This window comes from Anoplopoma fimbria, chromosome 5 (assembly GCF_027596085.1).
Source record: "Anoplopoma fimbria isolate UVic2021 breed Golden Eagle Sablefish chromosome 5, Afim_UVic_2022, whole genome shotgun sequence".
In the NCBI taxonomy this organism is placed as follows: domain Eukaryota; kingdom Metazoa; phylum Chordata; class Actinopteri; order Perciformes; family Anoplopomatidae; genus Anoplopoma; species Anoplopoma fimbria.
Window position 1 is genome coordinate 11,516,990 of NC_072453.1, and position 19,924 is coordinate 11,536,913.

General features: G+C 38.6%; 1 protein-coding gene across 1 annotated transcript in view; it reads left to right on the forward strand.

Moving 5' to 3' along the window:
* ankfn1 (ankyrin repeat and fibronectin type III domain containing 1) overlaps nucleotides 1–19,924 on the forward strand; it is a 62,507-nt gene that overhangs the window by 312 nt on the left and 42,271 nt on the right. Inside the window, exon 2 of the mRNA XM_054599502.1 lies at nucleotides 12,079–12,116. The gene's annotated coding sequence lies outside the window, so the exon portion shown is untranslated. The remainder of the gene's footprint in view (nucleotides 1–12,078; nucleotides 12,117–19,924) is intronic.

Sequence of the window (19,924 nt, forward strand, 5' to 3'; positions counted from 1 at the left end):
CTGTTTATAAGAAGTCAACTTAGTTATCCGTTGGTTTGTGGATGACTTTTTTGATGCCTCAAGTTCAGCATTTTGGGCATCGTCCGCTTGGTTTCAAGCCACCGCCATCATGGTTTTGGCCCTCTCCAAGTTTTTTTTGGTGCTGTTAAAGTATTTGTTTTTTGTTTTGTTTTGGCCTTCTTGTTTTTTGTCGTTGTCATATTGGTTTTGTCTGTTGCCATCTTGTTTTTGGTCAGTAGCTATCTTTGTTTTGGGGCCATCACCATCTTGGTTTTTTTTCAGTTGCCATCTTGATTTTGGTCCATCGCCATCTTGGTTTTTGTCTGTTGCCATCTTGCTTTTTGTCTGTAGCCATCTTGGTTTTTGTTTGTAGCCATCCTGGTTTTTGTCCGTTGCCATCTTGGTTTTGTTTGTTGCCATCTTGCTTTTTGTCCATTGCCATCTTGTTTTTTTGTCCGTTGCCATCTTGGTTTTTGCCCATCGCCATATTTTTTTTGGTCTGTGGCCATCTTGGTTTTTGGCCATCACCATCTTGGTTTTTCAGTTGCCATCTTGTTTCTGGTCAGTTGCCATCTTTGTTTTGAGGCCATCACCATCATGGTTTTTGTCCATAACCATCATGGTGTTGGTCGCTGCCATTTTGTTTTTTGGCCCTCACCATATTGTTTGTTTGCTTTTTTACAAGCAGAGGAGTCGCCCCGTGATGAACAGTAGAGAGAATGCAACTTTAAAGCTTTTCAGGTTGCCTCCCGATGAGGAGGCAGGATCTATCAAAAAACATTTGATATAAAAACAATATCAAATGTTTTTAATCAGCTTTAATTAGAATAATTAATGATTGGTTTGTTTATTTGTTTGTTATGCGCAGAGATGATCTGCTTTATTTGAGAATTAATGTGAAATTTGGAAATGGTTCAGAACAACCCTGCTGTTTTATGATTCATGGTTGTCTTTTATATTCTGGCTCGTGTTTCAGAATGTTTGTTATTGAGCTTCTTTTTAAACTCTCTGTACGATCATTGGGTTGAGTTTTACTGTTGTGGGCCCCGTTGTAGCCGAGGACCCATTGAACCTCTCCAGTTACTCTCTCATGTTTGCAGTGAGTCACAGGCCGACTCACAGGCTGCTCTCCAGATGGACGAATAACTCAGCTCAGATTAGAAGCTGACACCAAATTCACAACTTTAGGCTGTAAAGATGGAAAAAGTAACTGTCGTCTCTGAGCTGAACTGAAGGACGAAGATCACAATCATGTTGAAGAAGTTGACAACCTTTGACTTTTTCATTATAGTTATCACTTTATTACATAAAACATCTTTGTAATCTAACAGATAGAATTAAGTTTTACCATCAAAGCTGTTCTCAGCTTCTGTTCCTCATCTTAAATGTTTAGCGTCTGTAGATCAGTTCTGACAACCACAGAGAGGAAGAGACCTGCAATCAGATACAGCAGCTTATTGATTAGATTATGATTGTGATAAATTGATAAGGTCCTTTTAGAAACAGTGTTTTCATTTCATAGTTCATCGAGTAGAAAGCTCTGTTGTTATACTTTAACAGATTGAACGGATCCTTAAAAACATAACAAATCATGGCCAATATGTCCAAATAACAACTCTCAAATATAGATACGAGTATTTAGTTAGTTTGTGATCGTTGTTCAGTTAGCTGAGACGATTTATTCATTATTGCTTGATTGAAAGAATTTATTCAAAAGCAATTATCTGGAATTATCAGAATATGAAATTCAAATGGGAAAACAGTAGCAGTCAGAGACTTTAGAATAAATGGACGTTTGTGGTTTGATGTTTTCAAGCCTCGAGTTTGCCGTTTTGGCCGTCGCCATCTTGGATTACCATCGTCGCCATGTTGGTTTTTTTGCAACCATAATGGACCTTAATGGACCATAATTTACTAAATGAACATCATGCTGTATTGAATAAGACTTGAAACTATAGATTGAGACCATAAACTCATGTTTACAATGTTTACTGAGGGAATAAATCAAGAGAGAAGTAGAGTCATTTTCTCATAGACTTCTATACAACCAGAGGAGTCGCCCCCTGATGGACAGTAGAGAGAATGCAGCTTTAACACATGAAGCTTTGGTTGCAGCTTCTTGGTTGCTGTACATTAAGATGGATTTCATGATGGAACGAAGAAGGAGAAAAGTGATTTTTTTCAGTGACCACATCTGGAGTAAAGGAGCTTTTATCGTTGTTGGTTTGGGTCTTTTAGAAACGTCTCCATCTAGAGTCCAGATGAGGCATCACCGTCAACATGTGGATGTAAACGTCTGGTTCCTGAGGGTCAAACATCAGATCTGTTAGTCAGTCTCACTCTGTGATGTGATGTGAGACTGAGTGGGCTGATGTAGGATGTGACTGAGTGATTTATTCATGTGACTCATTTCTGTCACTATTTCTATAATGTTCATCAGGATGTTGAAGGTTTTCATGCCTGAACACTGAAAGAGTTGTTGGTCCTCTTCTCAGCCTATTTAGCTCCTAATTTTGTTAGAAATCATAATTATAGATTCATAATAATATGATCAAGTGTATAAATGAACAAGAATTATGATGTTTTTTTAGCTTTGGTCAGTAACTGACGCCGTCGCCTTTAAAAAAAAATAACGACATATATTTCTTCAAAACACGGATGTGAACATTTCTAAACCATAAATATGTTTTATATCAACATTTCTACATCCATGTTTATCAGTGTGACAATATATTAACGGCGCTTTAAACGTTAAGACACAAACCATTATCTCCTGGTTGAAAGTCCTTCATCCACCCAGACCTCTTTCCTATACAGACTTTGATTTAACGTATTTGTGATCCATCAAACATGAAATGTAATCCATCAGATAATTAAACTCCCTTGTAAAAATAAATGAATTTAGTGTGGTTGTATGTCAACGTTATTTCTAGGAGACCAGGCTGCAGAAACGGGTCAGAAATTACACTTAAACTTCAGTTCATCACAGGTTTTGTTTTCCATTTCTCTTCTCTGCTAAACTGAAGGTCCAAGTAGAGATAAACCTTTTTAATTTAGACACCACCTTCACTTTTTCCTCCATCCAGCAGTTTAATTCCTTTCTCTGCTGCAGAGTTTATTCTCTGAACCTGATGGGGGTTTATTGTCGGAGGCTTTTATAAAATGATGCTGCAGTAAACTGTCTGTGGGGAGAAAAGCAGCCGTTCAGTTTTTACTGGTGTCTCTGCAGAGGCTGATTGATTACTCTCTCTCTGTCTCTCTCTCTCTGTCTGTCTCTCTCTCTCTGTCTGTGTCTCTCTCTCTCTCTCTCTCTCTCTCTCTCTGTGTGAATCATGTGACTCACGCTGAGGATGTTGGCGAAACACATCATTACTGAACGCTCGCTCTGTAATCTGCAGTCATTTCCCACGTTCCCTCCTGGAAGTGGAGCGGACCAACAGATATCTGAGATCACACGGTCTCTCCTTGTCTGTTCAGTGAATTTAAAGAACAGTAACTGTAACTGTGATCTGATTACAGACCAGAACACGACTCTTTATCCTCTTCATCAACCAGAGAATCCACTGAGAGACACTTAACCCACTGTCCATCTGTTTTAAGATGTTTCATTAATTAGATCCTCTTTACATGAACAAAGCCTCAAGCAAATGTTAGCAGATATCAGCAGTGAAAAGTACTGCAATAACTATAGTATAAATACATCTTCATTTTAAGGAGAAAGACAGAAAGAACTTCAGTATTTCACCATCTTTTCCTAAACTTAACTAAGTAGTTTATTTTGAGGAAGGAAGTTTATTTTGACTTTATTCATGTAGTGAGCAGAATTTGTCACGTGTCGCTGGACCTTTTGTAGGGAAACGCACTAAAAAATGAGGAATAACTATCCATAAGATATCATACAAACCATTGCATGAGGATTTTTATGTCAGTCTGTAATGTCGTTCTTATTATAATATTTCTATGACTATTATATCATTTACCTTGAAACCTCTGATTTGGCGGCTGTGGCACATGAGGTAGAGCGCTTGTCCCGTAACCACAAGGTTGGTGGTTCAAACCCCTCTACCAGCAACATGCCGAGGTGTCCTTGAGCAAGACACCTAACCCCAAGTTGCTCCCCGGGCGCTTCATTGCAGCCCACTGCTCCTCCGGGATGGGTTAAATGCAGAGAAATAATTTCCCCATTGTGGGACTAATAAAGGCTTGATTATTATTATTATTATTATTATTTGCTTGTTAATAATAATCCATTTAGTTTAATGAATACATCAAACTGACCTTATTCATGCTGAACTAAAAGGTAAGACAAAGACAGTTTTTCACCTTGGAGGGAAACAAAAATTTAACTTTTCTTCTTGTTTTTAATTTAAATAATTGAGCTAAATACTTCAGTGTGTGATGAGTTTGAGGACACTTTATGAAAGGAGGAGCAGATGGAGTGTTTGTCCTCTCAGCTCCACCTGTAGTCGTATCGTATGAGAACAGAGGTGCAGCTGTCGTCCTCTCGGCCCGCTGACATTCTGCTCCGTTGTCTCAGTAAATAATAGATTTCCAGGTAACGCAGGCAGCCGGGGGATGGCGCCGACACAGAAACATCCCGCCGCCGTCGTCCCGTCGCCGAGGACGAGGGTGGAAAAATCCTCCTCGTAAAAAAATAAATAAAAAACGAGCGACAGTCCTCTTTTGTTTTTGAGCCTGAAGACGACGTCTCTTCATCACAGAGATGAGACTCTCTGGGTCACATCTGGAGACAGATGTCTGTTTGTGTTTTATGATCTAAAAGAGTGACTCTTATGATTTACACAATAAATAAATAAATACGAGGTGTCACGAACAAACAGAACAACAGCCGGCGGTAAACATTGTTTCTGTGTTTTTGATCGTCTGATGACGCTGTAATGTGACTAAATGCTGAGGAAAGGTGCTTCAATGCTTCCTTTCCTAGCTCCTTTAGCATAGGAAACACTTGACCATCCTTTACCGAAGGAAAAGAGATAATTACGACCCACAATTCCTTGCAACATTTAAAGTGACGCTTCATTCGGCCGTCCATGAAAACAAATTATGTGCCGATTTAATAATTATTTTCATTTAGTCATAAAGTAAAGGGATTAATGTTGATGAATATGAAGAGGCAGTGAGAACCATTAGCATCAGTAAAAAAACAAAAAACAAGCTAAGTTATTTACTTTGAACATATAACCATAAAAAGACAAAACAAGAATACTAAATAAAATGCGAGTAAATTACACAAATTCTCAATAACAAGAAGCATCAGTTAAAACAAAACAAGTTAGGCCTTTGATAGATTATTAAACTACTAAACAGATTTCATGGGGTCATGTTTGTAGTCCTTCTTCGTTGTAGTTTCATTTGCAGACCTACATCATAATTATGTAGTTTAGTGAAAGAGCAGTCTGATCTCTGAGCTGTGTGTGTGTGTGTGTGTGTGTGTGTGTGTGTGTGTGTGTGTGTGTGTGTGTGTGTGTGTGTGTGTGTGTGTGTGTGTGTGTGTGTGTGTGTGTGTGTGTGTGTGTGTTTTGTTAATTATTGATGTTTCAGCTGTTTGTCTCTTCAGCACCAGCAGGGGGCGAGCTCCTCTCCTCCTCTCCTCTTGAGGAGTCACTCCCTTCTATCATCCTGTGACACTGAGGTTTAACTAAATGAATAATTCTTCTATGTAACAGATGTTTTCCTTTTTTTGTTTTCTCTTTAAATCTTTAAAGGAGGAGTTGAGAAAAAACTGTGACAGTTTGATCATTTTGACTGAGCCTCTCCTCCTCTCTCTCTCTCCCTCTGTCCTCCCTCCTTCTCTCCTCTCTCCTTTCCTGTCCTCTCTCCTCTCCTCCACCTCCTAAACTCCTTCATCCTGTTTTTTTATGTCTTGGTGATCAGTCCCAACTTGGAGAAAAAATAGTTCTGTATGATTTTATTTCTGTGTATTTTACTCCGACATGTTTGAGATGAAATCAGGAAGCGGTTTCCTCCTGGTCTGGTTTCACGTTGACAGTCGTGGCTGGAGATTATGTGCTCAGGGTGTCCGTCCGTCCGTTCTCTTTTATGCTAATAATGTGTCGATTTCACGGGACATGAATGTAAACTGACTCTTGACCGGATGGCGGAGGGATACGCGGCTGTGAGTCGGTTCACAGAGTCCCTCTGAACCTCCATTAAGCTGCTCCAGAACCTCCATGAATCACCACAACGTGAAATATGAGCTCCATAAATCCAGCCTGCCATCTAATTAAGAATAATCCCCCTAAAATAAAACACACTGCCCTGTTGCTCCTCACCTCCTCCCTCCTCTCCTCCTCCACCCTCCCCCCTCCTCCTCAGAGCGTGTGTCCCCATGATAAAGGAGGTCTGCATAAACAAACCAGGACTCTGCTGCACTGCAGATAATAAATAAAACATATTATACAATAAAAATTAAATAAAAATAAAAATGTACAGTATATCCACATGGGGGGGGCTGGTCAGCATGATGACAGACTGTGGTCTCCGCTGTTGTTGTACAGTCTGATGGCAGTGGGCACAAATGAGCGTCTGAAGCGCTCCGTCCTGCTCTTTGGTTGAATGAGCCGATGGCTGAAAAAAAACCAAAAAAAAAAAAACCCAATGACTCCAGACTGTCTTCTCGTCATGTTCTCGTCATGTTCTACAGCTGTTCTAGGAATGTTCTCAGGATGTTCTACAGTTGTTCTGATTGTGTTCTCATGAGGTTCTAGTAATGTTTTCAGGATGTTCTTCAGATGTTCTCTTGGTGTTCTTGTGATTATCACATGATGAGTTTGTGATGTTCTCATGATGTTCTACAGTCATCTACCGATGTTCTGGCAATGTTCTCATAATGTAATGGCGATATCCTCGTGATGTTCTACAGATGTTCTCGTGATGTTCTCGTGATGTCCTTTGGGTTTTCTACAGTTGTTCTGATTGTGTTCTCATGAGGTTCTCATGGTGTTCCTGTGATTATCACATGAAGAGTTTGTGATATTCTCATGATGGTCTATAGTCATCTGCAGATGTTCTGGCAATGTTTTAGGGATGTTCTACAATTGTTCTCATTAGACTCTCATGGTTTTCTGGTGATGATCACATGACGTTCTCATGATTTTCTCAGAACGTTTCTTCCTGCTGACGTCTTCTTGCCATCAAACCGATCAAAATAAGTTGGATGAGAGATTTTTTACAGGAAATGTTTGTTTTTAAAGTCAGTTGTTTTGTTTTCATGCAGCACTTTTGGTTCTTTTCTTTACGTTGACATAAATAATAATGTCGGTTCCCATGATAGGTCGTCTAATATTAAGAGGTCTGTTGTTCAATGAGCTGCATTAAAGATGGCCACCTCTTCATCTGATCCTGGCAGATGTTTACTGTTGTAAAATACATGAAGTATGTGGAGCTTAAAGAAGATCGTCCACGTTCAGATTTACCAGCCGTCACCAGAGCGCAAAGAACACGCTCAATGTCTCCACACACACACACACACACACACACACACACACACACACACACACACACACACACACACACACACACACACACACACACACACACACACACACACACCTGTGTGTAGCCAATCACCCGTCAGTCTTAATTGAACCCTTCACCCCGTCGTCTCGCGGCTGAGAGGACGTCCTCTGACATTAAAGGGCCGGCGTCTTGACATTCACAAAAATACCATCAAACAGGAAGTGAGACGGCGGCGGGATGAAGAGTCGTTTCATCGTCAGATCAGCGAAGACGAGAGGCTCCGAGTTTCTGTGATGTCCTGATGATCTACTACATGTACACACACAAACACATTAAACTGTTCTTATACAGAACAATTCATACACAAACGGTTTTAAATAAAGGTAAAAATACAAAGACTTCAGTAACATTAAAGAACGAATAAGAGAACAGTAAATTGATGACGATTCACTCAAAAAAAATCCCCTTTAAACGTCTTATAGTTGTATTTTATCATGTTGAATTTTATCCTTAAACTAAAACATATAACCGTATTATATTAAAGAAATGAAACCGACATTACTTAAACTGAAGATAAAACATTTTCACATGACATCTCTGGACTGCTTCCTCTCTCTGTGATGCATTCAGTGTCAAGTTCAAGCGTCAGTAAATGTACAACATGAATATATGAACTCAATGCACAAAGTAATATTATGTGTTAAAGGGATATTCATCTGTCTTTGACAGAATAAAATATAAATTCAGAATCCTCTAAACTGCTCCTGTGTTCTTACGGGTAAAATTTGTGTTTTTGTGAATGGAGTCTGGTGTCTTTGAAGAGAGCAGCGATCAGGGCTTTACTGTCTGACAGCGAAGTAAAAATAGTCATATAACGTTCACTTAAACTGATATTGACTCTTTTAGCATTAGTACATTTCTTTGCTGTATTTACTGTAGAACACCTTTGACTACTTCACTACTATCACTTTTTAAGAAAGTTGAGATTTAAAAAGCTCCGAGATCTGATACCTTGATGATTTTAGAGTTGGATGAAACTTTGTCGCTATCAAGGCTATCATCACCTCAGAGAGTCCAATCAGAACAACGGGAGAGGTGGACCTGGACGTCATCGAGTTTGAGCCACGTGACGTGTTTGACACGTTTGAAGCATCCGGTGGTTCTTTGAAGTTTTACAGAAACAAACGTCCCATCAGGAAAATCTAAATGTGTTTCGACTGATTCAGAGGAAAAAGTGGAGGAGACGGATTTGACGTTATCTTGTATTCTATCAACCAATAACAAGAAATAACTCCTAGTCATTCTGCACGAATTAAGACTCATTTTACAACCAGAAAACATGGCCCATTCACAGTGGTAGAAACGTTGTTTGCTTAAAAACATTTAAGTATTTAAGTTATTATTACAAGCGGAAATTGATCAAAAATTAATATTTCTGAACATGACATTTTATTTTAATTCTGGGAATAATTTTGATTTATTTAAAATTGAGAAGGCCTGTTTTGATTTGGAATATCATTTTTTATTAATTCACCAAACGTGCCTCAGTTTTACAGGTTAACATGTATCTTTCTGTGAAGCAGCAGCAGAGATCTCGTGTTCACCTTTGAATAGAAGCTTGTGTGTAAGTGATCATCTTCTGTCAGTGGGAGTTTGGTGCTTTGAACACATAAGTGTCTGCTCTCTAAGTGGGTTTGTGTTCCACGCTGAAGAACCCGCTGTGGTCTGAAGCTGCTCCGCTGGCAGCGGCCGACAGTCAAAAGATTTCTCCCAGCGGTGTTGAGTGATCGTCTCATTTAGGGGCCAGCTCCTAAATCGAATATGTTCAACTTCTCGAATGAGTCATTTAAATGCATCACGTTGCTTTTAGTGCCACGTGGTAAATATGTAAATTATGACTTTTGTCTCTTGAGAACAAAGCGCTCGACTACGACGTCTGAGAGTGAGACAAAACATCTGACTGTTGTTGACATCCCGTCTCCTAGCAACAGGGTTTCTTTTAATTATGACCTCAATCATTAATTTAACTTGACAAAATCGTTTTAGTTTAAACTTAAATTAAAATGAACTTAATCTTAACCATAGAGCTGGTGGCTCATGTGAAGCTTTGTTAAAAAGGAACATCTGTAACAATTTTGGTAAACGCAAACAAACGATGTCGTCCTGCTGATTGAGCCGTCAGAAAACTCTAATATTGATCGTCTTTGAAGTTATTGACAAATTCCTAATTGTAATCAGTTTGGAGAAAAGTAATGTCTTTCATTGAGTTCAAGAACTTTGTGATCATCGAATATTTACAAAATGTGGTGAAAAGAAAAAAAAAACACATTACTAACACAATTAAAAGAACACCATCAGAAAAGGAAGGAATAAAATACATCAATAAATAAGGCAAAGTGAAGTACAAAAAAATAGAGAAAAGTAATGAAATTATATTAGAAGGTAAAATAAATGGACAAATAAATAAATCAAAGTTTAAATAAAAAAAAAAGGTAAGTTAACTTAAAAGACAAAAATCGAAATTAGAAAAGATTTTTGCCTAAATAGAAATATATATAAACCAACAAAATTGTAATTTAAATAATAACTATCTGATCAAAGAATCAGTAAGATTATAAATCTGAACAGACATTCAGTAGGTTTTTCAAACACAGTTTAGTCCAAAGATTTATTAAATGAATTGCCTAAATGCAGCAGAGATCATTCTTCCCTCACGGCGTAGTCTTCAGTTGTCAAGGTCACAGAATATTTTTCGCCCCACCGTCCCTCTGTGGACTCTTACCCAGAATCCTTCACTCCAATCGCCCATCAAATACACCGGTGGTTCCTTCAGCTCTTTAACAGAGCTTCATCATCATCCTCCCACACACTCTTCATCTCCACCCAGCAGGTTTTATTCAGCGCTGCTTTACCTCCTCTGATATTTAGTGTCTCGACGTGAGGAAAACACTTCTTCATGCTTCCAGTATTTTAGATATTGTTAATGTTCTAAAGATGTTTCTGTTCTGTCTCTCTGTTTGCTTGAAGACGTTTCCATGTGAATACTTTCTTATTATATCTTTATTATTTAAATATGTTTTCATCGTGTGAAATAAGCAAAATAAATGCTTTCATTAAACATGGCTGCCTCAAACATGAAGAGAACTGTTTTGTGAAGTTTGCAGACGAAATCGGTCAGATTAAAAACAACAATTAAACTTCACATAGAGACGAAATCAACAATCGATCTGAGAACAACCTACTGCTCAACAGCAGTGAAACCAAGGAGCTGATTGTTAATTTTTGACTGTCTACATCATGGAGCTGAGGAGAAATAAGCGTCATAAACAACCTGACATGGTCCTCTCACATCTCCATCCTGGAGAAGATCATAAATCATAAACTCTGTATTTCTGAAGGAAACTTAAGACGTTCTAGTTTACTTTTACAGATGAGCAACAGAAATCCTGACTGAAAACATTACCAACTGGCATCAGATGAACTTCTGTCTTCACAGGAAATGACTTAATTAGGTTTAAACAACAAAACTACTTAGTTAGGTTTAGATAATGATGGTGGTTTGGGTTGAAATAACTACAGAAGTGGAGTTACTGAATTACTGAAGTTAAATGACAAATAAATCCAAGTTTACTCTTTGTTTCACACAATGAACAAACAGCGGTTTGCAGGTTGAAAGATCAGCTTCTGTTTGACACAATAAATGAGTTTCAATTTATTCAATAAAAAACTGAAATTCAAATAAATATTCTAATCAAAATGAAGGTGTACTATATAATATAGTTTTTGCATTTCTCTGAGGTGTAAACGTTTTAGGAAACCGACTGAGTGAATGAATGAAGACATAAATGAAGCGTGAAGAGATGAAAACGAGATGAGTGTGGAGCGATGAGGAGACTGTAAACTAACATGAGATGTTCAGGGTCCAGGACATGATAGCTTTACAGCAGATGATTAAAACCATCAGAACATTACTGGTTCAATCTACTGAACATCAGTGATATTGGTGACAAGAGGTGCCTGCAAAGAGCTAAAACGAGATTAAAAGACAAAACACCTCCTGAGGTCTGGAAAGAGAAACAGAAGTATAGTTTGTGGGTTTTCTGTAGCAAAATGGGACTTCAATCTGCATTTTGTTGTGCAACAATAAAATAACCTAGTAGCCTGTAACCTTTGTATCTCTAATAAAAAATATAAACAGGAAGTGGGTGTTTTTAAACTCAGATCTGAGTTCTAGAAATGCCCCGATCACAGAGCTGATTGTCGATGAGCCTAAGGGGGCGGTGCAGATGTTTCTTGTTGTTTAGTTTTGTTATAACCGCTTGTTTTTGTCGACTTGATAAATCTATAAACGATCCGGTGATGTCAGCGGTGTTTTCCCGTGTGAAGGGATGAACACCCATCTGCATCTCTGATATCTGATTTGTTCTCTTCCTGCCTTCAGACACTGATTGTGTTTATAACAGAAGAGTATTTTTGGAGCCACATTAGAGTGTTTTTGCTGCGTGAAACAGCAGAGGAACAGATTACTGTGATGTGTGCTAGTGCTCTGCATGATCCTGCATAGAAAGTGATGATTTCCTCCTCTGTGTCTCCTCTCAGAGTCTGGGAACCAGCAGCCGATACGACACCAGGAAGAAGTAAGTCCGTCTTCTATCTTCATCATCAGCAGCAGTTTGTTTTTCTGGTTTCCATATTTTTATCATCCTCCTCTTTATTATCGTCTTCATCCTCTGAAGTCAAGTGTTTCCAGCTCTCTGCCGCTGAGATGTTGACTTGAAATATTTCCCGGAGCTGTGAGCAATAAGTCATGATTTAATAAAGCAGGAGGCATGACCTCTGCTGTATTTTGTTTGAGGGAAAAGGTTTCTGAGAAAACCAGATTATGTCGCTGTGCTTATTGTTTTCCATCTTCACTCAGTGGAATCGAATACAGACAAAGTATTTTTAGCCGAAGAAAGAAAACTGCAGTTTTTGAAGTTGTTTAGAAACTTTAGACTTTCCCCAGAAGCGCCGATGCTGCAGGATGACATCACCGAAACTGTCCAATCAGTGAGTCACCTGACTTCACATAAAGGGCATCATCAGATCGGTTTGTTACTTTGAGCTACAGGTGAGAAAGACAAAAGCTTCACCTGTTTGAGCCTCTGAACCAGCAGACAGCAGCATTTGCAGCTTCACCGTTACTTTATGAAGAAGAGGGAGATAAAGTCTTTAAGACATGAAGCTTTGACTTCACTTTTAAGAAGCGGAAGTTGACAACTAGAAATAACTCAAAAGTCAGGGTTAGCAGTGGAATCCAGAGATGTTAAAAAATGAATTGTAAACAAATAGGACCAAACATATGAGTTCAGCCTGGAATATTAAATTCATACAGAAACATTAAGGATTAAAGATGGAACATAAAAACACATGAAATCAGAGACTTATTTTTGTTTTTTAAGCTGTTTGGACAAAAACAAGTAAATAGATTATTTCAAACCACGTCATCTCGTGAGGAAAAAGTCTGGAAGACGTTTGAATCAGGGAGATATAAAATGATCAAGTACAAACCCACAATTATCCAAAACATGTTGTGACATTGTCATGGTAACGTGATATGTTGCAGCAAAGTGCTGTATCATTATTATTTACACCATTTCAAACCTGTACAGTCTCTCACTCTTGAACTTTTAACAGTTGGCATCAGTTTAGTCCCTGAGGGTTCAGGGTTTTAGTATTTAGGGGAGGCATGTGGACCAGACCTTCACACTGATCCTGGATTCTTTTTATTCTCCTTGAGTCCAGGACCACTCTTAGTTATTAGATGTTGTTATGTGTCCAGCATGAATGGTTTTTATGGCCACAAGTTCTTTGAAGAAGAAGAAGAAGAAGAAAAGGGAAGAGAATAAAGAGGATAAAATATATTTTATCCAACCAGATTATTGATAATATTTTCAACTTCAACACAACTTTCTCTTTTTATTCCTGATTCAACAACATGACCTGATCTTCTATTTATAACCTGGTTGATGCCATATTTCTTTTGAAAACATATTTGTCTCAAACAGAAAAGTTATGAAAGAAATGAACATCACGCTATGAAACGTCAATGGCCAATCAGATTGCCGACCTGTGTGTCCTCTCGGTTGTGTAAAGCGGTGATCTGAGCGCACTCAGTGTTTTACCTCGCTGAGCTCCAGAGACGCAACAAACTGCTGTTCATTCTGCTCAGTGGACCAGGCTGCTTTGCTGAAGCGACGCTAAACGTTAAATTAATCTGCCAGAGGAGACCGAAAGACGTGGGAGCAAGAAAAAGCAGAGATGTGTAGTAATTTAAAGGAAGTGTGTGTGTGTGTGTGTGTGTGTGTGTGTGTGTGTGTGTGTGTGTGTGTGTGTGTGTGTGTGTGTGTGTGTGTGTGTGTGTGTGTGTGTGTGTGTGTGTGTGTGTGTGTGTGTCAATAGTTTATTTCATGGTCAGCTGACTGATGAAAACAACAGAATCAAGCATCAACAACTTATTAATGAAGGTCGTTGATTGATTGATTGATTGATTGATTGATTGATTGATTGATTGATTGATTGATTGATTGATTGATTGACAGTTTTAAGTGATTTAATTAAGTTTTCCTAACATTTCTTTTTACTTAAGCCTCCAAGGGTGCTGTTTTACTCTGAACGCACTTAAACACGAGTCTGAATGCTAAAACAAATCTATCAAATAAAGATTCGGCGTCATGTGATTTGAACCTTGTACGACCTTTTTTTTTTAAGTGCATGTATTTATAATTATAATAATAATTATAATAATAATCATAATTATAATCAATCCTTTATTAGTCCCACAATGGGGAAATTACAATTCTCTGCATTTGACCCATCCCGGAGGAGCAGTGGGCTGCAATGAAGCGCCCGGGGAGCAACTTGGGGTTAGGTGTCTTGCTCAAGGACACCTCGGCATGTTGCCGGTAGAGGGGTTTTAAAATTTAAAATGAGGTTTAAAAGGAACAGAGTGAAACAGACGATTCAAAGATCACGTTCTTTGTTATCCGCACAACAAATTAAACAGTTCGTAATGCGTATATTTATATATATATGTAGTGATACAAACTGAACCAGCACCCTGTGTTTCTGTCTTCATGCTTAGATTTTTTGCAGCTGTGCTACAAAAATAAAAGACACTAAAATAAATCAAAATGTTTTTTCCTCCGATGCTCAAACTGTGATATGAGACGAGATGCTGCAGCTGCAGGTTTCATCTCATGTTTCAGTCTTCAGTCTCTGAGGATGAGGAATAAAAGATGGAGAGTGTTGGATGAGACGCTGACAGGATCACTTTCAATTAAATAACAACAACAACAACAACAACAACAGCGTTGTGATTTACAGGCGACGGGTTCAGAACATTCAGCGACATCCTTTAACAATGCTCCATAATCCCACGTATCTGCAGCCCATTGAACGCTCCGTGCAGAACAATAACTGTTCCACTGAGAGAACAGCACACACACACACACACTTATCAGCATATCAGATTTGACTCTGTGGGATTTATTGAAGGGGGTGCAGACAAGGGTACCACTTTGCAGCAACTGTTATATGACACACATACACACACACACAAACACACACACACACACATTCATTGAGGGGCCCAAGGTAGCCATTAGGAATAATGGCCTCAGGCTATGCGTTGCCATGGCGATTGAAAGAGAAAAAAGAAAGGCAGGTTCAGTTGATGAACGGAGGAGAGACGGCGGCTCGTTGTCCTCAGAGGGCGTTTTTATGTCCACAGATCTTTATTCTTTAAAACAGATTCTTCTGCTGCTGAAGTGAAACCTGAGATCTGGATGATTTCTACGTCGTCCTGTTGAGTAAAAAAACAAACAAAGAGTCCCTTTGAGACCTACAATCTATTATTCTAGAGCGACCTGGTCGAGACCGGCAGAATAAATATAACTATTTACATTAAAATAAAAAGTTTGAGTTTTATCCTCATGTTATACATAAAAAATGTTTGATAAGACGTTCGTTTGCATCACATCTGAATGAATCCAACGAACCAACGCTGATGTAAAATGAGGATATTGACTATATTTATATGGCACAATATTAAACATCAATATATTTAATGTGATTAATAAAAACATCTGGAAAACCTGGACTCAACATTTTTTGTAAAAAGTATTTATTTATTTAATACTGTCGTGCTTCCTGTCGTCACCACCTGCTTCCTGTCTTTATTTCCTACTTCCGGTCGTTATCACCTGCTTCATTGGTTCGATTTGAATCACAGCGAATACAAAACCTTATTTTTCTCTAAATGTCCTTGGCTTATCTATGTTCTCTGAGCTCTTTTGTAGTTTCCTCCTGAATTCATATTGAACTAAACTGAAGAAATACAGAACAAACACACACACAGGTAACACACAGAGTGATTTTAAAGTGTTGGTTGAATGTGAGACGCGGGGGCGTCCTCGCTGTACGAGGTTGATTTATTCAGAACCAGCAGTATGTATGTGAGGACGATCGTTACCTCAAACAACCTGTACCCCCCCCCCCCCCCCCACACACACACACACACACACACACACACACACACACACACACACACATATAGATAAAGTGTAGCACTCAGTAGCTTCAGTCGTGACGGGAAGTTTTCTGAGTCATCGGCTCATGAGACGGATCTTTGCTCTCTTTTAGTCCTCCCACTCTCTCTGCAGCTCTCCTCTCTAAAGTCCTCTGACTCCCCCTTCTCTCCCTCTTTCTACCTGTCTCTCTCTCAACCGGTATCTCTCCCTGTCTCTCTCTCTCTACATGTCTCCCCCCCTTCTGTCTCGTCTCTTCAAACTGAAGCCGTGGTGTCGTTTATTAACTCGATCAGATCGAGTCGTCTTTACTTTTCTTAAGACACCTGAGGCTTTCGAGTCCTCTCATGTCTCAAATTATCTAAATATAAAGTCGTAGTTTGTTTTGTTAAAAGCGTTAAATCTTATTTTCAGACCTCATTGACTGCAAGAAGTTGGCTTCATCTTAAAGAGATGATAACGAGGATAATGTGAAATTGACTCATTTTTATTACAGCTGGAGTTTGTTTCCATCAGTAAAACAACAACCAGACAAACATTAACTTTGTGTAAAAGGTTCTTTATTGATATGAATATCGGTCAAAACTATGAGACGGTAAATCAGAACCAAGCTGAAATAAACCAAATCATTTAGAACCTTAATTCTCGCTGAAGAAAGCTTCAGTGAAGAATCTTTAAATTAAAAACGGTTAAGGTAATGAATCTGAAACATCATGTTTACAACACGTAGCATATATTTATCTGCTGAAACCTAAACATCTAGTTACATGTAGCTCATAAATGAAGCTTTAGAGTTTAGTTTATCACAAACTTTATGGTTCTGTCAACTTTCATCTGGCTTTTAAAGTCTTTAAAATCAATTCTTTAAAGATAAATGACAAAAATGTTTTTCCGTCAGACGATCAGGAAACAAAGCGTGCAGGTGTTTGGTTGTGAATCGATGACAGCTCAGACAAATACAATGACTGGTTCCAGTCCTCTGGAGGACGGTTTACTGTCGGTAAGCGATAGAAGTATAATGTGAACGTGTTTTTAATGTATTTGTCTCTTTAAGATCGTTTGAAGAAACAACCAGGACAGAAAAACGTCCTCATTTCGATCGATTCATTCAAAAAACCTTTATTTCATCCTTCAAATACAGAAAACAGAAATGAACCCAAACGCTCTATAAAAGATTACAATAATGATTAAAAAGCTGCAGTCTGAAGCCAAAGCGTCATCGTCCATCTGAGAGCTCCTTCATTTCTGTGGATGCAATGCATTCTGGGACGACGGCGTCCACAAACCTGGCTCATAAACGTGTTAACTTTCAGTGTGAAATTAAGTCTTTGTGAGCGACATGAGCTCCAACAACCATGATTCATTGTTCATGTTCTTCTCTGCTCTTTGACTCATGTTTGTGAATAACGCTGAGTCATCCTGTCAAAGTTCACCACTCTGTGATGGGACACATTATCAGCACAAAGAGGTGACGCGGCAGTTTTTACTGTCGCTGAGATGTTTGCTCTTCATCTTTGTACAGTAGTTTGTTTGATTGAAGCTCCTGATTGAAGAACAATTCGTCTGATTCTTCAGACTTAAATACAGCTTTTTTTTATTGTTCATAAAACGTAGTAATGTTCAGTAGAAGATGAAGTTTTCCTTCATAAAGAAGCTTCATGGAGGATTGGTCTTTGGATGTTCTCAGATGGATCCATCCATGTTAAGAACCCTTTGCTTTTTGGTTCTAAAGCTGAGTTTAAACTCGTCGTAGTGAAGATGGCGTGCATGTGGTTTTAGCGTTTGGTCATGCACCTCTGAGTTTGTGAAACTCGTCGCGCAATGAGAGCTTTTCAGACGTGACTGTCACAAAACATTCTCTGATTAAAACACTATTTAGATGATTATATAAATAAGGTAAATTCATTTCTAGAAGCTTAAGAAACAGGAGGTCTTAAAATCTTAATTTGAGTAAATATTTTGCAGCCATATCAAATAGTTTGCAGGATATTCAACCTTTGTTTCTTCATGATACATTTAATACTTGACTTCTTTCTTTACAGGGTTTGACAGTAGTCCATGAATATGAGATATGAGTTTTCAGATAATAATAATCCCTCCTCTCTTTAGTAGAGGCTGGTTCATGGTGGTTTGACGGTAACACTCGTTGTCTTTTTTATTCTTCTAAAAGCTCATTTATTTTGTCTGTGCTCTAGTGTTTCAGAGAATAATGCAACGAATTGCTAATTGTGAATGAGGCGAATTTTGCGTTTTAAGCTTCCATTAGCTTCCATTATCGTCTTTGCACTGACCTCGTATGTAATCTTGTTCGGAGTGAACGCAGCATTAGACACCAAAAACAACTTGCTTGGTTTGAGAACCAAAGTGTATTCTGTTAACGGCGTTGGTCGATGCCATTTGAAACAGGAAGTTAAATTCCTTTGTTCTGTTGAACGACCATCTCCCTCCACTTACTCCGTTGTCATAACGACCCCCCCACTAGAGGGAGCTGATGGTCGTTATGTTGCTATGTGACACCCGGGACGCGCTAACGCCACATTCGTTGGATTGATGCGAGTCATTTCCTCGCCATCACACACTGCTCCTGGGAAAACTCCCACACACTCATAAACCCTCTCCTGACACAACACTCCAACACACACACACACACACACACACACACACACACACACACACACACACACACACACACACACACACACACACACACACACACACACACAGAGTTATGTACTGCTGAGCCGTGACTCGACATCCTGACGGTGACGAGTCGTTACGAGCGCTGAGACACCGATAACTCCTCCACCAATCAAACCAACAGAAGGTGTTTGTGTTCTGAGGATTCGTTCTGCTACATTTCACTCAAACAGCTTGTGGTGACTTTTATTTTGTAAATCAAACCTGTGTGTCTGTCTTCCTGTTTGTCCGTCCTCTGCTGCATTATACAGTAATGAGCTGTAAACACGGCGATATTGTTCCTCTGCTACAATGACGACACTTCACACTCTGACACCTTTTATACTCAAGGTATCCAAGTGTATGTGTATATAAATGTGTATATACACATACATAACATGTGTATACAAAGAGATATTATCACCTCATCTCGTTGGAGTAAAGAGGTTCAGTTCATTAACTCAAGTTCTTAAATACATCACCACATCTTTACTGCTCTTCATTCTACTGACAGCTGGAGTTTAAAATATGACACATGGTTCGGAAGATGTCTTGATGCGAAACAGTTTATTGTTTTTATAGAAAAGAGAAACTATTCTATAATAGTTGCTAACACTGAGTTTAATTATTCATAATTCTGTTTCTAAACAGTTTGATTTATGTGAAAATAAACCGCTTAAATATTCTTCCTCTGTGGTGTCTTTAAGCGTTTCCTCTGGCCCTCCTCTTCAGCTTTTCTTCTTCTGCACATTTCTCTCGTTTCGTCTTGTATCATGTTTTATAACCAGGTGATTAACGCAGTTTACTGTCGCTGCTTTTTTTTATCTTCAACTGCCGAATAGCCGTCACACAAATTACAAAAATATCGAACAAACGTTAAGGCACAATAATTTACTGTTGGAACAATATCTTACATTTCAATCTGTCATTCCAACATGGCAGCTCAGTAGATGAAGAGCTCTTTAATCAGATTTTTATGAAAGGTGTTTAATCAGATTTTTATGAAAGTTGTTTCTCAAACAGATTATATTTTTCTGTTCATAGAGATAATAATCCAGCTCTCCATGTATTTTCTGTATTTCTCTGCAGTAAAAACTGATTTGTCCTTGTTCTGTTGACAGAGAAATCAGATTTGAGTTCATGGAGTTGAATTGCCGGAACATTTCTATAACTGATGTCAGTGTGAAAGGTTCCTACAGTTT